The 21,096-nt window shown below is 30.9% G+C and overlaps 1 long non-coding RNA gene and 1 pseudogene across 1 annotated transcript; one reads left to right on the top strand and one right to left on the bottom strand.

Annotated features, from left to right (window-relative positions):
- Positions 1–10,726: 10,726 nt before the first annotated feature.
- On the bottom strand, positions 10,727–16,824 carry LOC136968794 (uncharacterized). Its single transcript, XR_010879699.1, has 5 exons — positions 16,782–16,824; positions 13,044–13,085; positions 12,767–12,862; positions 12,447–12,577; positions 10,727–11,699 (listed from the first exon to the last, which is right to left on the bottom strand). It is a non-coding gene; the product is annotated as an uncharacterized lncRNA (long non-coding RNA).
- On the top strand, positions 14,431–15,846 carry LOC136968792 (rab GDP dissociation inhibitor beta pseudogene; annotated as a pseudogene).
- Positions 16,825–21,096: the final 4,272 nt, after the last annotated feature.

Raw genomic sequence — 21,096 nt, 5'->3', positions numbered from 1 at the left:
TGGTGATGGAATCGGCACCTGGAGCCATTCTCTCTCTTATTTTATTGATACACCTGTGTAAATTTTCTTCATTAAATATTTCTGTTAGTGGTTTAGTCGTAACAGTTAAATGCAATGTGCAGAGAATACCATATTTATCTTTGTAGGAAATAGAAAATTCCTCAAAGTATTGTTGCCAATTATCATACGTTACATAGCATTTAGGCTCAAGAGTTACCCCTATGGGGTGTAGTAATTCTACCCTGTCAAAATTCTTATTCAAAATTGCTGGAAATTGTTATCACTGAATTGCTCACTGCTGCTTTCTTTTCCTCAGTAGTTTTGAGTTACTCAAAAAATTTGGTTAGGTCTGGTTGGTTATGAAATGCAAATTGCAACTTTTCTATCAAACTGTTTTTCTTCATCATTCATCAAACAATATTGGTAAGTTCAAATAGCACAACATAAACACAGCATGCAAGAATAAAAAATTAAAACATAACAAAAGACATGTAAATTTATGAGCCCACACAAGGGACTAGCTTTTCATATGAGCCCTTTTTTGGGACCCCTTCTACTAACCAACACAGACACACTTGTCTACATAACATTCTATGGCCTTTTTGTGCTCTGAGTGGTAAAGGGCCTAAAACTACAAAAAATATCTTTGTGGACTGTTCAATACAATAATTACAATAAATTATAATATTTAATTTTTAATCTAATTATTTATTAAATTATCCGGTAACTAAATTATATAATTGCAAAATTAAAAACATAAAAAAATAGTGTAAACATATTTAAATTCAATTAATGATAGAAATTTGATATTAAATTAATGATAAATAAGTAGTCAATGTTTGTAATTAACATAGAAAACTATGTAAATAGATTTCTTTTATTCAATACTTTATCACTTAAAATGGATGCGTAAATATACTTTTTACATTTAAACTTAGAAATAAATATTTTAAAATATATTTATATTTGTAATGTAATTACGATATATCATATTTACTTGCATACAAAATGAGGTTTTTATTCATTTATCGCACATTCAAATTCCTAGGTTGTCCTATACAGGCGAGTGAAAGATTCGTTGCATTTTGCAAATAATTTTTGTGAACAATGTATTTGCATTTTTTACCAAATGCTTATACCCCCTTGTTTTTATAAACATAAGTATTTTATCTGGGTTGTTTGAATCATTGTTGTATATTGTCAGGAGTAAAGACGAATAGCAATAGGAAAAGCAAAGCTTTTGAATTGAATTCCAGATTGAAATAAGTTCCAGATTGATCCAAAATCACACGGGAACCAGATATAAGTTTAAATCGCTTCCCACATGAAAATATTATTTGAAAATCAGAATTCAGAAAAACTCATAAGTGTGGATTCGACTGCTAACAATTGGCAAAAAAGGTTCCTGATTGTTCAGCTTTACACGAACAAATTATGTTGTCAATTTTACAAAATTTTTCCTTAAAGTTTGAAATGCCAGTAATTTTTGTGGGACAATGTGTGCATTTATCTGCATTTGATAATATTTTATTTGTGATTAAACAAAATAAAATTACAATTGTATTAATAAAACTAATTTTCTTTATTTTGATTTTTAAAGTTACACTTCATCCTATATGCAAGTAATTCTATTTTTGCCTTTGTTTTTATTGTATTTATTGAAAATAAGTCAAGATAAAATTTAATACACGTACTGTAATATATTATCATCATTTTGTAAATGTGTATTATAAATTTATGTATTAATATTACAAACATAAATTCATGACAAAATGCAATAAACAATATTAAAACAATTTAAATTTTAACAATTTGATAGTTAAATTATTTTCATAAAATATGCAATTTAATTTTTGAAAATTAGCTCCAATATCTTAAGATATAGAGCAGTAATATAAACTTTATATAAATGAATATATTTAATATTCTAGTCTTATTTTTTTTTATTAGTACAGTATTATCATTTTATTTTTCTTAATTTTTCTTTTTTACTTGTATTCTCAATTGTAACATGCAGCTTTTATTTCAAATTAGATTTCCAAAATGACTACCAGAAATAAAAAATTAAAGGAATCAGAAATGTCTGATTACTTAGATCACTCTTATGACTCTCTTTTTGAGGAGTCTGAGAGTGATCTAAATGATTTAGACATTTCTGATTTGGAATCTGAATATTCTGATGAAGAAAGCTTAGCTGTTAATCCAGAGGAATTCGCCATCAATCTAGAGGAATTCGCTGCTAATCCTCAGGAATCCACTGCCGATCCTCAGGAATCTGCCGCCACCGATCCTCAAGAATCTGCCGCCACCGATCCTCGGGAATCTGCCGCCACCGATCCTCGGGAATCTGCCGCCACCGATCCTCGGGAATCTGCCGCCACCGATCCTCGGGAATCTGCCGCCACCGATCCTCGGGAATCTGCCGCCACCGATCCTCGGGAATCTTTCGCCACCGATCCTCGGGAATCTTTCGCCACCGATCCTCGGGAATCTTTCGCCACCGATCCTCGGGAATCTTTCGCCACCGATCCTCGGGAATCTTTCGCCACCGATCCTCAGGAATCTGCCGACGATCCGGACACTTTTGTTGTTCCTGACATTTTAAGTTTTGAAACACCAGTTCATTTTGTCGAGCAGGTCACGTTTGACGCACCGGTGACGTTTGACGCACCGGTGACGTTTGCTGCAACGGTAACGTTTGCCTCACCGGTAACGTTTGCCGCACCAGTAGGACCTGCTCGGCCTGGAACAACGTCGGCGCGGCCCGGAACGTCGGCACGACCCAGAACATCAGCTCGGCCCGGAACATCAGCTCGGCCCGGAACATCAGCTCGGCCCGGAACATCAGCTCGGCCCGGAACATCAGCTCGGCCCGGAACATCAGCTCGGCCCGGAACATCAGCTCGGCCCGGAACATCAGCTCGGCCCGGAACATCAGCTCGGCCCGGAACATCAGCTCGGCCCGGAACATCAGCTCGGCCCGGAACATCAGCTCGGCCCGGAACATCAGCTCGGCCCGGAACATCAGCTCGGCCCGGAACATCAGCTCGGCCCGGAACATCAGCTCGGCCCGGAACATCAGCTCGGCCCGGAACATCAGCTCGGCCCGGAACATCAGCTCGGCCCGAAACATCAGCTCGGCCCGAAACATCAGCTCGGCCCGGAACCTGCTCTCGTCAGGTTTTTCCTAATTCCGATGATGCCCCTAATTCTGATGATGAGTTGGAAGATGAATATCATGAGGTTCTGCAACCAGAACAATCTCTCCCCGATCCTTTCCCTTTCCTGGAACTACCTGGCCCCAAAAATATGCCTTCGGCTGACTCTCAGCCAATTTATTATTTTAACTTATTCTTCATTGTGTCTTTGCTTTCTCTTATGGTAGCAGAATCAAACAAGTATGCAAAGCAAGTCATAAATGGCATGGGTGGGGAGGTGCCCCCATATCTCCAGAAATTCAAAAAAATTACAATTAATGAAATAAAGGGTTTTTTAGCTGTTGTTTTTTCGATGGGACTAGTCAAAAAAAGTAAGATTGCAAAATACTGGGCCACTTCTGGATGCACGGTAACTCCGTGGTATGGCCAAATGTTTTCTAAGCACCGCTTTTGTCACTTGCTTAGATTCTTCCATCTTGTCGACAATAGTAAGTTGCCTGGCAGAGGGGAACCAGGTTATGATCCTAGAGCAAAGTATCAACCTTTGGAGGATCATGCGAACAGAGTGTTCCGACATCACTACACTCCGCACCAAGAAATATCTGTCGACGAAACATTGGTAGGTACCAAGAACCGTACCAGCATACTACAGTATATGCCCAATAAAAAACATCATAAATGGGGAATCAAGCTTTGGATGCTGTGCGACTCCATTTCGCACTACTGCCTGGGCTTCTTCACTTACAGAGGGGCCAAGTCCCAGGCGGAGAAGCACAGCGTCTCAAAGTTTGGTGTGGCATATTCTGTGGTTATGAAGTTACTGGAAATTAGGAACTATATCAACAAGGGATACCATGTCTTCGTCGACAATTATTTCATGTCGGTACCTTTTGTTCGCAGCCTGTATTCCCTGAAAACTTACACCACAGGAACGGTGCGGAGGAATAGGAAACTATTACCGCCGCAGTTAAAAGGCAAATTTGAAGTAGGCCAGATCTCGTATTGCAGGTCTGGTCCTATATTGGCATGTGGCCTTCGAGAAAGAAAAACAAAAATAGACTCAGTTATCCTTTTATCCAGCCATGCAAGGGCACGCGATGTCGAAATTGTTAGGCGCGGGGTGGCTAAATCAAAGCCACAAATAGTTAACTCATATAACAAATTTATGGGGGGAGTTGATGTATCCGACATGATGATGTATGCATATTTGGATGAAAGGAGAACAGTAAAATATTGGAAGAAGGTAGCGTTCAACATCATGGCCAGGATGTTGTTGAATGCCTATCTTCTTTACAAAGAAAATTCTCAATCTCAAGGCCCAGCCAAAATCATGTGTCGCCTTGATTTTAACGAGGCGGTAATAGACAGCCTGGCGGGACAATGGATGGAGGAGCGGAGGAAAGAACTAAGAGAAGTTGTGTGCCCCCTTCAAGACCCAGAAGGACGAGTAGGGTTACGCAAGTTACCAGGCAGATCACAGTATCGCTGTGTTGTGTGCAGCACCCGGGAGCACAAAAGGACATCGACAAAAGCGTGCACAAGGTGCGGAAAGGGTGTGCATGCAGATTGTCTTATCAGACATAAGTGCTAGCACAAAAGGTAAATTGATATATTTCTGTTTTAGTTTTATATGCATGATTCTTGTAAAATGTACAAAACGATATTTTCTCTTACAGATCTGATCCTGGTTTCTGGTTACTTCCTCCGCTCCCGGTTTCTGGTTACTTCCTCCGTTCCCATTCAAAGGAACTCTCTCTCTTATGATAGCAATTGCAATGGTGTATCCAAAACTACGTCAATATCTCAAGGAAAGAAGACTATGTGCTCATTCAGTCATAAAAATTTCTAATAAAGAAATTGTCTTCTTAGCTCCTTTAGCTAAGCAAGATGAATTTTATGTTACAGAAGCTTTAGAAATGAAGAAGAAACCCCATCTAATCAAGTTCAATCAGACTCAGATATGTCAAAAATAACAGCAATAGAAGGAGAAAAATTTCAGATAAAAGAGAGAGAGTATTTTCCTTAGATTTTTATGGTATTTACTAGTTATTTCCCTCAGTATTGTCTAAAATTCTTGATATTTAAATATGAATGTTATGTGATATTTAAAATGGTATCAAGCTATAAAAAATTCTCCAATGTTATTTTCTCACTGTTACATTTATACAAAAAAATGTAGAATCACTTCAAGAGAATAATACACATGATCAGAATTAATTTTGGGAAGATTGGTGATAGTAACTAATCATCTTTTTTAATGTAGTAAATTTATTTAGTCATATTCAAAAAATATATTCTTCCTTTATATGATGGAAATACCAATTTATCAGTGTTATAAAGAAAATCTATATTTCTAAGTCATTATCAAAAGTATTATAAAAGATTATTCTAATATTGGCCATCACTTCAAAAAGTGCACACTCATATATAATGAACACATGTAGATGTAAATTCTTTGTGTAATTAAGGATAATCTTTGTTTTGTGATATTTTCTTACATTTATAATTTTGTAATTTCCTTAATGTCAGCCCTTAAATTTTTTATTGCAAGATCCTAAAATTTAGAAATATTTCAGTAAAAAATGCAAATTGAGACTCTGCAGCCAGAGTGCCTTATTCAAGAGTACATTTGCCATTTTAGTAACTATTTGTTTACATAATTTTAATTAAAAATAAATATTTTTTAGTCAATTTTAGTTCAATCAATATTTGAATTTTTAATATTCAATATTTTATCCTTCCTGTGTAAGTTTCAGTATTTGTTTGCACAATGAAGATTGTGTAATGTTATGAATAATTTAAATAAGTAATTGTTGTAAATCTAATAGCATAATTCATCTCTTTCATGTCACAGGCTCTAAATTCAGCAATGAGAATTGTAATGTGCATTACTGATGTCATTCAGTAAAAATAGTTGTGAATGTTGTAATGTATAATCAGTGATGTATGATGAGTTAACATTAAACTATGTATAAATTATAAATATTACTCTACTGCTTGGTTGTTCAGGATATTTAACTAATGTAAAATAATGTATATAAAGTTTGGAATTTGTCACAAAAGATGTCATATTAGTAAAAGATAAGAAACTTGTTCATGGAGAGATTATGAACAGAAGTTGTATGATATTCCTGAAATTCATAAAACATTTGTAAAAATGAATTTCATTGCTTCAAAGCAATGTAATAGCAATAGAAATATTTGTACAAAAGATGTTTCCTGTATTTTCTTGATTATTTGCATTTGCTTTCATAAGGATTCAATGATATGAAAAGTATTCATGTTAAACTTAATTTTTTAATAATTATTATTTGTTAATAAAAAGTAATTTTTTTTAATTTTATTTGTTTTTGTACAAATTATTTGCTATTCATCGCTGTCTGTAATGTTACAAAGTTTTATTCAATTTTGTTGATTTATCTACAAAATAGGAAAGAAAATAATAATATTAACAAATCTCTTTTAAGTTGAAACAAACAAAAGTTTTTTTAAAGGAAACAAAATACATACATATATCTAAGTAATATATATATATATATATAGCAAATTAATTAGATGTTTTATAATATATTTTAGACCAAAAAGTAATAGTAACATTTAATAAATTTTTTAAACCTTGATCATACTTTAAAGATTTGTAAATTAAACAATTTGTGGTAGAAAACAAATCAAATGTTGCAGGATTTTTAAGCAAGCTATTGCGGTTTAAAAAAACCTAAAATTAGCATAACAAAATCCTGGAGATATACAGATCTTGTAATCAATCTAGTAGGCTAAATTGGCCCCATTTAGTTTTGTTCCCATTTTTCTTGATAAGAAGAAATTCATTTAACATTACCCATCAATAATTTACTTGGAATTCTTTGGAAAAAAAGCATGTAAACAATTGGAAAATGGATTAATTTATTTCAAATTCAATTTTGGTAAACAGATATGAGACAAGATGTAATTATTTTGGATAAAGTGATAGAAGACAGTCATTTTTAGAGGTAAATATACATGTAAGCAAATGATCAATATAATAAATACTAAACTTGTTTAAACTATTCTAAAATTTAAACAAAATGACTGTCATTTTCTATAGTTTTTTGAAAATATGATGTATAAATTTGTATTTATAAAATCCTTAGAAACAAAAAACTATGTTCCAAGAATAACATTTGTCAAACAAAAAATGGTAAAAATGCAGTTCCTAAGACCATGCATAAATCTATGTACTGTACGTGTATATATATATATATAGAAATGTAACTAATTGCTGTGCATACATCTATAATGCAAATACAGTAGAGACAATTTAGATTGATTACATTTAAATTAATATTTAACGTTTTTTAAACGACAAGTTTCTAACATAAGATGCAGTCTAACATAACATACAGTCTGTAATGAAAGTATAAATACATTTTTTTTAATTAATTTTTAATTTATTACTTAGTAAAGGTTTTATAAGGTTATTTTATATATTAATTAAATTATTTATACAAAGTTTTATCATAAGTAAAATAATTACATCATTTACACAATTTTTTTGATTTTGACGGTAACAATTATAAACACTACAAAAAAATAAAAAGCAATATATTTTAATTTATTAAAATCAAAAAAACTTAATCACTTTAAAAATTTGCAACAGCAACTGGTTTCTACAAAAAATACAGACTTCTGGACAACAATACAGAAACTAAGAAAGAAAAAATTAGACCATCAAATAGAAATATCAGCTTGGAATCAATATTTTAATAGATTTTCAAATATTGACAATCCATCAAATCTAAAAACTTCCACTTTGAATAATAGTTTGCTCGATTTGCTGTTTACCTACGATAAATTTGAGGATTCAATTCGAAAAATGAAATGAAAATCAGCCCCTGGTATTGATTTGATAACAATCACAATCAATAATTCAAGATCAAAACTCAATATTGAAATAGACTTATCATCCGTGGTCCCCAAGATTTTAAAAATACCTTCCAATTCCTGTTTTATTATAACCAATATATAATATGAACATCAAACGATTATTCTTACAACTACTTCTTAATAAGTGTTCTTTATTCATTAATAACACTTACATAGATTTTACCAATCAAATTTGTTATTGGTGTAAATCAAATAACTTTTCTGTATTTCATCTATTGAACGACTGCACAGCTGTAAAAAAATATCACTAAAAATATCAAATAATAGAAATTCTTGGTAGAACTACAATTCAAAATACACCTCAAGAATTACAGATTTATCAAAAACTAATATGTACAAACTAAGTAACTTCTTTACTCGGATTACTGATATGTTTAATAGTGACGACATTAACTAATATCCAGCTAACGGCATTCGACTATAACTTTATTTGTATACTCATTGTACAGTTATTTTACCATTTTTTTCCTAAGATGTAATTGTTATTCCTGGGGAGTTGTCACCTGGATTTAATCCTGGACTCCAGAATGGCAGGCTGACAACTTAACTGTCTTGTCTATCAATATCAGAAGAAAAGCCATAAAGAATTTGAGTACAAATAAAATAAGTGATATTGTATTTTTAATTCTCTCTTAATAATTTATTTGACTTTTTATTTAGTGTTTGTATAAACCTCAATTTCCTCTGAGCTAACTGAATTCAACTTTGGACTCACATATAGAATTATATCACACAAATCTCAAAAGTAATTGAGATTTGAAAAGCTGGTTAAATACATACGAAGAGACAAATGGACAAAGTGCTAACTAAGCTGGATTCCTTTTTTAATTGAATAAACAAATGTTGAAACTGAAAGAACTAACTTCTGAAAGGTTTTAAATTTGGTTAATTTTATTAAAAGCAAATATTACAATCAATCAAGTATCACTAAGTTTAAAACAGCAAATAGGTTTTTATATAGTTATCAGATTATAACAGCAATAATAAGGTAAATTTTTTAGCATAAAATTTTTAAGTTTAGAATGGATCTTTCATATAATTCTTAAATGTTAAGAAATGGGACCAAGAATGGAACTTTGGACATATTTTACAGATAAAGTACTTCTAGTCATCAAGTATGATCATGAAACTTAAAATTAAGAGTAAACATATTAACACACACACTTTTGACAAAGATCATCATCAAATATAAAAGAATTTGAAGCTATTTTGCAATAATTTTTGAGATTTCCATCATCATAACCAAATCACCAAAAATTAAATTTTAAACAATTGTATGACAAAAAACATGAAAAAATACAAATTGTTACTTTCATTTTTTAAATCAGTTGCATTCTAAAACTTAGAACAGTAATTAGTAATTGTGTATTTTGTAAATATACAATTTTCAAGGTAAATCACATTATGACGCTTTATCACTTTTCCTTTGCATTTCCATCTACCTAAATATACATCATAAAAAAACTTTATAACCTCTTCAAGTTCACTATGAGAAAAAAGTTTTATTGTTCAAAATTCTTTTTATAGTATAACTTATTGATATGTTCTGCTGTGTAAAAATCAACTGTTTGAGAAAGTATTGCAGTTAGTTTTTTCAAAATTGGATGTGTCATATACAACACACTGGATCTCTGGGTATGCATTGAATGCTTATGACCAGGCAGTATATTTTTTAAATGCTCTTAATACAATGCAATAATATAAAACTATTTTACATTAAAAAACTTTTTTAATGTTCCAATATTTTAAAATTACAAAATTACAATTATTAGAAAGATTTTAAACACCAGTTACTCCAAACCATTAAAAAAGATATCAAGAAATTACATTGCATGATATGCTTTGAAGCAATTTCTTCTTGTGACTAAACACAAATGCACTTTAGTACCTGCTGACCAGTACATTTCTATTCTTGGATTGCTCAAGTATGACATTGCCAGAGATGCTCCAAAAAATTTTTGTATTTAATGGGGGGTCATATTGAGAAACTTCCCCATTTGTGTAAGTGATGACCGATTTGTGGCTGTCGAAATGGTCTCAAATATACTGATTGGAATGTATTTTATAAAATATTCCTGTGGATCTGCATCTCTGGCTTGCAATGGAATATTTTCTAAAGGTGGTGCAGGAGGCAATGGCTCAAACACATCTGTGTGCTGCTAAATAAACTCATTTTGATGCACATTCCTTATCGGAATCACAATGTTTTCATCAGAATTCTCAAAATCTTTATCTGAAGAATCATTTGTTCCTTCAGTTGGTATAAAGATCTCATCATCATCTTTGTTACTTGTTTCACATTCAAATTCAGAAAGATTTCCATCGAATTCCTTCTCAAGCCCCTCTCGTATTTTTTCCTCTGACTCCAAAACTGAAATGTAGCATGTGTATTAACATAAATTTATTTTTAGTAGTCAAGAATAACATATATCGAATTTTCTTCGAAAAAACAATTAGAAATAGTTAAGATAAGTGAGTATTTCACCAATATAGAAAAACAGTACATTTGTACGTATTAGTTTCCAGTGTGGTGTATATGACACACACACAAAAAAATGTTTCCACCACACAAATACATGTCTTAATCAACTTCAAACAAAACTTAACATTTAATATAAAACATTTCAAATACGAATACAGTAACATAAACACAATAAATCATTTATTTAGTAATAAAAATAAATACTTACGTAGATGAGACATAGTTTTTCACTTTTTTATATACACGTGCTCGAAAAAATGTCGATAGCTTCTTTGTTATCTACACAACAAGCAGACCAGACCCTAGCGGTCATTTTAAGAAGTTTTCAGTTGGTTTCACGAGCGACACAAGGAATCTGTAGCTGTATAAACAATGGAAATTTTGTGTGTTGTATATGACACGGGGAATTCGTAGAGGATAAATTATCATATAACATTTTATACATATTCTTTTGTATTTTATTTATAAACAATTTTCCCAACATATATTTTTCTTGTTATAAAACTTAAGGATATAGATTCTTCTTAAATAATTTAGAAATGATAAACTTTAATTAAAACTTTTGAAATTACATTTAATATTTATAACAGTGTTTTCAGTTTGATCAACTAGTTTCAAACTAGTTCATTTCTTTGTCAACTGTAGATGATTGGGTGCATCCACAAACATAAATTTAAGTCTATAAGCTTCTGCCACAAGAAGACTCATTTCTTCGTTACCCAGTGTAACGTTTGTAGATTCTGAAGTGTTAGCATTAAACTATAAAATAAAAATATTTAACTGTTTAAAACTTTGCTAAATGTTTTTATTAAACATAAATTTTAATCATAATATGTGATTTATGTACATTTATACATAATATTTATTAACAGAAACAATTTAAGGAACTAATTTTTAAAATAAAGTTTATAATTTATCAAGATCTGTATTTGGACCCTTTAAAAGAGTAGAAAACTTTTCTAATCTTACAATTTCTCTTTCTGTTACACCAAGTGAATTATGCAATTGAAGTGGTTCTCTAGTAGATAGCCTCTGTGGATAGGAATGTGGCATTTGTCTAATTCCTAGTCCTGGACCTTGAGGGCGCTTATGTGAAATGACTGGAAGGGAAGGATGACGAGAAGGTGATGACGCATCTAAATATATATTCAAATATAAGAAAAAAATTTTTGGACCTACATAAATTATTAATTTAGTATAAAATTCACAGGCAATTTATATAAAATATTTTAGAGAAAATTAGTTTAATTTTTGCATTTAATTGTATTATTTGTTGATTAATTTATAAACTGATTGAATAAAAGATTTAAAATGAAATAAAAGTTTGAAAATGGTTTAATAAAGAAGTATTCTTGGAAACTGCAAAATTTAATTTCATGTTTTTAACAACGTTAAAAATTAATAACAACTATTTATATTACATTATAAATATTTTTATTTTTATTAAAAAATTAGACATGCTGTAAAAAAGTAATGTTTTTAGAATTTTTAAAAAATGTAAAAATGCCAGAAAATTTTTTAAAATTGATAGGTTCCAGTCTCTATTTTCTTTGTTTTATTGACACCGTGTATTTGTTTGTTGGTATGTCAATATGATCTCTACATTGGAAGCCTCTAACTAAAATATGCTCTTTAACAATGCTGAACATAGAATAAACCAAACTGTATTTCAATGTTGAAGTTGTTTACTTGCAAAGATTTTTAAATTACAATTTGATATTTCAAAATGTCTTCAGGTTGAGCATATACCATTCAATTTACAATTTTTGATAAAAGTATATTAACAGGTTCCAAATGTGCCATTTGGTTTATTTTTAATCTAAGTTTGGTGTTGTTAAAAAGCATATTTTTATTTACTACAAAAACTGCAAAATGGTTCTCACTTTTAAAGATGAAGTGACTCATCAAGCATACCCAGCTGCAATATCTATTAAGTTCCCATCAGCACAATTTAATTCCTAAATGGATCTTCATTAAATACATCTCCATTCCACAATGTATCAGGCTGACTGTTCTGAAGGTAGAATGAAAATTATTGGCTAAGCTCATCACTGAAAAAATGGGGAAGAGGGAATGGGAAATATAAGAAATTTACATCAACTTTACAAAATTGATGTAAATTTGCTAATTCTGTGATGCATTTGTGTGTAATTCATGGATATTCATCAATGTCAAAAGAACTGTTTTTTTTTAAAAAGTTTACCTGAATTTAAAGGTTTCAATAGTCTATGAATCTCCTCTTCCAACGGTTCATATGTATATAAAGGAAACTTGATCCCCTGCTCTTTGTTCATTGTGCCTAACAAGTAAAGTGTTAAAAATGTTAAAATGTTACACTTTTAAAATAAATTATGGCTCTATATACAAAACTTTTCTGATAATAATATATATAAATATTAATCACGTATCTCAAGTGTAATATTTAATAAAATACTGTATGCAATTAAATCAAAATTAATGAAAAATTTATTGCATAGTACTTACATATTTAAATGTGATTTTTGGTTTGATGAGTTTGATACCTGAAAATATATAGAAATAATGGGATGTAATTGTCCTAATAATAAAATTATTTAAACCTTTTTTTCCATAAGATCATTCAAAAAATAGTGAAAGTATAACTGCAACTAAAACTGTAACCAATTCTGTTCTTATTATTAATTTTTATACTTTCTGTTTTAATATTATTTAAAAATTATCAATCAATCAAACTTTATTTGTAATAAGGAGAACCTTGTTACAGGGGGATAGTATTATAATTGTCTTTAAGTTTACAAATAGAATATAGTAAGTAAGTAATGTGTATTGTAATAGGATTAAACCTGTTACATGGGGTGTTTCAATTATTAGCCAATCACAATCATACAACAACATATTAGTTCCGTATAATACATCTTAACTATTTAGTTTAACATTGACACATATATACATTAATAAAAGCTGAATCTTTTAAATAACATCTTATATAACTTAATTACAAAAATTTTAACAAATTGATTAGATTATAGTTACAATTCTGCTGTATGAGAAGAAATTTGTACTTGATATTTACATTGGTAATCATGTGCAACACACGGAAGTATTATCCATTTCGGGACCCTAATACTTTTTTGCGAGAACAAAACTTATATATTGGTAAAGATCCCTAAATCCATGACAATATCATATCAACTTTGTTTAAATTTAACTGTCATATTCTTTTTACACTTTTTAAAATGATATGATTCTAGTACCGCCTTTAAGATATCCTAGTTCCTATAAGATTTTTAATCTCCTCATGTGATAATATGCCATTAATATTGTTCCGAACTCTGGATGGAATGTTATAATGCTGTAGATTTTACTAATCACTTAATGGAAATTTCATTCTATGTTCTAATTAGTACTTTGTTATAAAAAAACAAAAAGTTAAATTTTTTAAAAAATTAAAAAAATACTATTTAGAAATAATTATTACAGAAAAATAATTCATTTAAATTTTATTACTTTATATAAAAAGACAATCAAAATATATAATGAATTTTTAAGTATTCTTACCTATATTATCATGGGACAAATAAGCATTCTATAATCTAATAATTACAACACTCTGCTGAAAATAATTTATTTCCCTTAGTATTCCTGCATAATGCATTGATGTTTCCATTATGACCTTCTAATTCCATATGAAGTTTTGATTCACCATTTGATTCTATAGTCCAAACTCTAATAATTTTTGGATATATACGATTAAAGATTAGAAATAAATTTGGCACTTGAGGTAAGTGTTAGGCACCATCTCTTATTAAAATTAATAATTATAATAATTTAAATAATTTTAGATTAAGGTCGCATTTTGTACTGGCTTGAACAGCCATTCGAGCTGGCAGTGTGGCTGGTTCACTGATAAAAGTCTGAAAAAAATTAGTTGTATTTCGGATCCAAGCTTTAAAATCTTTTCGTTAATAAAATCATGGATGAAGAATACGACGCTATTGTTTTAGGTACTGGTCTTAAGGAATGCATCCTTAGTGGACTACTATCAGTAAGTGGAGAAAAAAGTTTTACACATTGATAGAAACAAGTATTATAGAGGTGAAAGTGCTTCTATTACTCCACTTGAAGATTTATTTGCAAAATTCAATTTGCCATCAGCGCAGTTGGATGAATATGGACGCTCAAGAGATTGGAATATTGACCTTATTCCATAGTTTCTCATGGCTAATGGTCGGTTAGTTAAATTGCTCATTCACACTGGTGTAACACGTTACCTGGAATTTAAATCTGTTGAAGGAAGTTATGTTTATAAAGGTGGAAAAATTTTTAAAGTTCCTGCAGATGAAAAAGAAGCTTTAGTATCAAATCTCATGGGTATGTTTAAAAAAAGACATTTCAGGAACTTCTTGATTTTTATACAAGAATTTAGCATGGAAGATCCAAAAACATGGAAAGATATTGACCCCAATAAAACTAATACTGCTCAAATGTATGAGAAGTTTGGATTGGATAAGGATACAGCTGACTTTACTGCTCATGCCTTAGCTTTGTATCGAGATGATGAGTATTTAAATAGACCTTGTGTTGAGACAATTTTAAAAATTAAGCTGTACAGTGACTCTCTGGCACGATATGGAAAAAGCCCATATTTGTATCCACTTTATGGTTTGGGAAAACTGCCACAAGGATTTGCACAATTGAGTGCTATTTATGGTGGTATGTACATGTTGGATGAACCTATTGATGAAATTGTCCTGGAGGATGGTAAAGTAGTTGGTGTATGTTCTGGAAAAAAGATTGCAAAATGCAAACAAGTATATTGTAACCCATCCTATGTTCCTGATCATTCAGAAAAAGTAGGACAAGTTTTGTTGTATTTGTTTGATGAACCATCCTATTCCAAATACTAAGGATGCATTATCTTGTCAAATCATCATTCCACAGAAACAAGCAGGCCAAAAATCAGATATCTATGTTTCATTAGTATCTTACACTCATCAAGTTGCAGCTAAAGGTTGGTTTGTAGCTATGGTTAGTACTACAGTGGAAACCAATAATCCAGAGAATGAGATTAAGCGTGGACTTGATGTATTGGGACCAATCAGACAAAAATTTATATGGGTGAGTGATGTTTATAGACCAAAAGATGATGGCAGAGAAAGTCAGATATTTATCTCTGAATCTTACGATGCCACTACTCATTTTGAGACTACCTGTCTTGATGTATTGGATATCTTCCATAGAGGTACTGGAGAAGATTTTAATTTCTCTAAAGTCAAGCATAACTTAAGAGACGAACAAGATTAGAAATTTCAAATAGCTCTTTCACGACCCATTTTGTCATTAGAAATATCCTTTCTATACAGTTCTCTTTAAACTGCTGTGATGATGAAGTTTCAGGAGAGTTTCCAGAAATCAGCTTTATATGTTTTATTTTTTATTTTTAATTGTCTTTTGAAAAATTGGTGTATGTATACATAACTCAAATAAGAAGGGAGCAAAGTGTCCAATAGGGAATATTGTCCTAGAACTTTCTTCATAAAAATACACAGCGCCATCTTTCGTTTAAAATAAATAATTTATAAATATCCATAGTAATTTCTATTTTATATATGTGCCGCCATCTATCGCATATATTTTGAATTATTTAAACTTATATCGAAAAATCGTAAATAAAATATATTTTTTATTAAGAAATTTGCTAACATTCATATAAAATAACAATAAAACATAATTAATATTATAGAGCCAATTCCATGTTTAAAGTATCTATATTAAAAACATATGCATCGAAAATAATATAAATAAAAAGGTTTTTGATATACTTTAATACAAACATATCATAAATTATTCGCTTGTTAAAAAATAAATCATTTAAAACATTTATAAAAGAATATAAAAGCTTTATAAACGAAATAAGACAGTACCCTAGTCACGTGACACCACACTTCCGCTACGTCACCCTAATCTGACGTCACCGTTTAAATAACCAGTTTAAAAGGACAAAGGAAAATCCAAACAAATGAATATAACTTTAAAACTAAAACTTAATAATACTCTAAAATAAAAACATATTAATTAAAATATATAAATGAATCTAATAAAAGTAATTTTTTTTTAAAAAAAGTTGTTTAAAAAAATATTGCTAAAATTCATCGATTTATATATTATTAATATCTACCGATTAATTAAATGAACTAATTATATATTCTAACAAACCGAATGTATATGAAAGAACATACCTACATGTAGAATATACGTACACGTTAAAAACGTACTTAAAATGGCAGTACCGAGTCGACAGTGTCGACTCGATAGTTGGATGAAAAAGAGCCGTTGGAAAAATTTACTAAAATTAAAATTAACATAATTTACGATAAATATAATAAACTAATACTTTAATATAACATAGAATTAATAGTATACTATCAAATACTACATTAACTAAACTTAAAATTTAATTCAATTAGATAAAATTGCAATTAATTTACAAATCATTAACGTAAGTTAAGGTTGTTCTGACAATCTGTTTACAGGTCAGGGGATTGTTTCATATAATGTCTTATAATTCGCGAAGATATATAACTATACAAACATAATATATATGAAAATGTAGAAAACAAAATTCTTCATTTAAATAGCATATAGCCAAACAGAAAATATGAGTTTAAACGATTTTCTTGCGATTTAATTAGACACGATTTTACAAGTCGTTAATGTAAACAAAACAAACGAATTTTTTTTGAAAAAAGTAAAAAATACAAGCGTATGTAAAGTGTACCAAACAAAACTACTGATATTTGCGTACTAGATATATTTTTTTCATACTTCTAATGTAAAAATTTGATTTTATACGAATTTTTAAAATAATACAAGTACATTCACTCAAATGACCTTCAACCTGCCCCGAGTCTTTTAGTGCAGGTCTGTAAAACAGCTACCCCGCTACACGAGTGCAAGAGGGTTAAAATATTTACATATAGAGGATACATACCTCATTAAGGTTTGACACAGAGTGTTGTTTTAAACTAAAAAACAGCAGAATTATAGTGGTCAATTAGTAAGTTTTCGAAATTTTACAAGAAGTATCAGAAAAAGTTGACTTGCATTGAATTGCACCGAATTGCACTGATTTGTATAGACTTGTACTAACTTGCATCGACTTGCATAAACTTGCACTGACTTGCAACAACTTGCATTTATTTGCACCGACTTGCATGGACCTGCAGCGACTTGCATTGACTCGCATTGACTTCCATTGACTTGCATAGACTTGCACTGATATGCACTGACTTGCATAAACTTGCACCGATTTGCATGAAGTTGCACTGACTTGCACTGACTTGCACCGACTTGCATTGACTTGCATGGACTTGCACTGATATGCATTGACTTGCATCGAATTGCACCAACTCGCATTGACTTGAACTGACTTGCATTAACTTGCATTGACTTGCATAGACTTGCACCGACTTGCACTAACTTGCAGCGATTTGCAGCGACTTGCACCGACTTGCATTGACTTGCACCGACTTGCACTGATTTGCACCGATTTGTATTGACTCAAAATGTTACAAGAAGTATCAGAATAGTCGTAAGACTCAGGTTTCAACTTTTCGATGTGCTATCGTGTCTACAACGAAAATTTACATATACAAAATAAATACATAAGTAAAATTAGACGCATAATGTCGTTTTAGACTTGACAAAAGCAAAATTATAGTGCTGGATTAGTAAGTTTCTAAAATATTACATGAAGTATCAAGAAAAGTCAAAAAACTTGTGTTTCAAATTTTCGATGTTTTATCGCGTCTACAACAAAAATTTACATATATTGTATTAATACTTTAGTAACTTTTAACGCGGGCTGTTATTCTAAATCCGAGAATATAGAAATTATATATCGGCATTAGTAAGTTTTCAAAATATTACAAGAAGTATCAGAAAAAGTCAAAAAACTCGAGTTTCAACTTTTCGATGTTCTATCGCGTCTACAACAAAAATTTACATATACAGAATAAATACATTAGTAAAATTCGACGCATAATGTCGTTTTAAACTTGACAACAGCAAAATTATAGTGCTGGATTAGTAAGTTTTTAAAATATTACAAGAAGTATCAGAAAAAGTCAAAAAACTTGTGTTTCAAATTTTCGATGTTATATCGCGTCTACTTGAAACATTTACATATACAAGATAAATACTTCGATGAGGTTTAACACAGAGTGTTGTTTTAAAGTAAAAAACAGCAAAATTATAGTGCTCAATTAGTAAGTTTTTGAAATATTATAAGAAATATAAAAAAAGTCGAAAAACTTGTTTTTTAACTTTTCGATGTTCTATCACGTTTACTTAAAATATTTACATATAGAGGATACATACCTCGGTAAGGTTTGATGCAGAATGTTGCTTTAAATATGGCAACAGCAAAATGCTAGTGATAAATTAGTAAGTTTTCGAAAAATGACAGAAAGTATTATAAAAAGTCGAAAACTTGTGTTTCAACTTTTCGATGTTCTATAGCATCTACGTAAAAAGTTTACATATATGGAATGAATACCTCGATAAGGTTTAACGCAGGTTGTTGTTTTAAACTTTCCAAAATTCAAATTATAGTGCTGGATTAGTAAGTTCTCGAAATATTACAAGAAGTATCAGAATAAGTCGAAAAATTTGTGTTTCAACTTTTTGATGATCAATCGCGTCTACGTGAAAAATTTACATATACAAAATACATACATCGGTAAGGTTTAGCGCAGGGTGTCGTTTTAATCTCAGCAACAGCAAAACTATAGGTCTGGATTAGTAAGTTTTCGAAATATTACAAAAAGTATCAAAAAATGTTGACTTGCATTTAATTGCATTGAATTGCACTAATTTTTATAGACTTGCATCAACTTGCATCGAATTGCAATAACTTGCACCGACTCGCATTGTCTTGCACTGACTTTCATAGACTTGCATTTATTTGCATTGACTTGCATAGACTTGTAGCGACTTGCATTGATATGCACCGACCTGCATAAACTTGAAGCGATTTGCAAGGATTTACATTGACTTGCACCGACTTGCTCCGACTCGCAATGACTTGCATCAACTTGCACCGACTTGCACCGACTTGCAATGACTTGCATCGACTCGCATTGAATTTCACCAACTTGCATTCACATGGATATACGTGCATAAACTTGCACCGACTTGCATCGACATGCAATGACTTGCATCGACTTGCATAGATTTGCACTGACTTGCATTGACTTGCATCGACTTGCACCAATTCGCATTGACTTGCACTGACTTGCACCGAATTTCATTGACTTAAAATGTTACAAGAGGTGTCAAAAAAAATCGAAAAACTCGAGTTTCTACTTTTCGATGTTCTATCGCGTCTACAATAAAAATTTACATATATATTATAAATACCTTAGTACTTTTTAACGCAAGCTGTTTTTATACACTCGAAAATAACAAAATTATAGATTCGAATTAGATAGTTTCCAAAATATTACAAAAAGTATCAAAAAAAGTCAAAAAACTCGAGTTTAAACTTTTCGATGTTTTATCGTGTCTACAACAAAAATTTACATATATCGTATAAATACTTTGGTACGGTCAAACGCAAGCTGATGTTTTAAACTCGGTAAGCCCAAAATTATAAATCTGAATTTGTACGTTTTTTCGAAATATTAAAAAAATTATCAAAAAAAGTCGAAAAACTTGTGTTCAAACTTTTTAATGTTCTATCCCGTCTACTTAAAAAATTTACATATATAGGATAAATACCTCGGTAAGGTTTGACACAGAGTGTTGTTTTAAACTAGAAAACAGCAGAATTATAGTGGTCAATTAGTAAGTTTTCGAAATATCACAAGAAGTATCAGAATAAGTTGACTTGCATTGAATTGCATTGAATTGCACTGATTTGTATGAAATTGCACTGATTTGCACCGACTTGTACCAACTTGCATTGACTTGCATAAACTTGCACCGACTTGCATTGACTTGCATAGACTTGCACCGACCTGCATGGACTTGCAGCGACTTGCATTGTCTTGCATTGACTTCTATTGACTTGCATAGACTTGCACTGATATGCATTAACTTGCATAAACTTGCACCGATTTGCATGAACTTGCACTGACTTGCATTGACTTGCACCGATTTGCATTGACATGCATTGACTTGCATAGACTTGCACTGACTTGCATTGACTTGCATCGAATCGCACCAACTTGCATTGACTTGAACTGACTTGCATTGACTTGCATAGACTGGCACCGACTTGCACTAACTTGCACTGACTTGCAGCGACTTGCACTGACTTGCATTGACTTGCACCAACTTGCACCGATTTGTATTGACTCGAAATGTTACAAAAAGTATCAGAAAAGTCGAAAAACTCGAGTTTAAACTTTTCGATGTTTTATTGTGTCTACGAGAAAAATTTACATATACAGAATAAATACATTAGTAAAATTCGACGCATAATGTCGTTTTAAACTTTACAACAGCAAAGCTATAGTGCTGCATTAGTAAGTTACTAAAATATTACAAGAA

The sequence above is a fragment of the Centruroides vittatus genome, unplaced genomic scaffold (assembly GCF_030686945.1).
Source record: "Centruroides vittatus isolate TY-2023 unplaced genomic scaffold, ASM3068694v2 contig_1591, whole genome shotgun sequence".
NCBI classification, from domain to species: domain Eukaryota; kingdom Metazoa; phylum Arthropoda; class Arachnida; order Scorpiones; family Buthidae; genus Centruroides; species Centruroides vittatus.
Note: the sequence above shows the minus strand (reverse complement) of the source record. Positions and strands in the feature narration are given on the sequence as shown.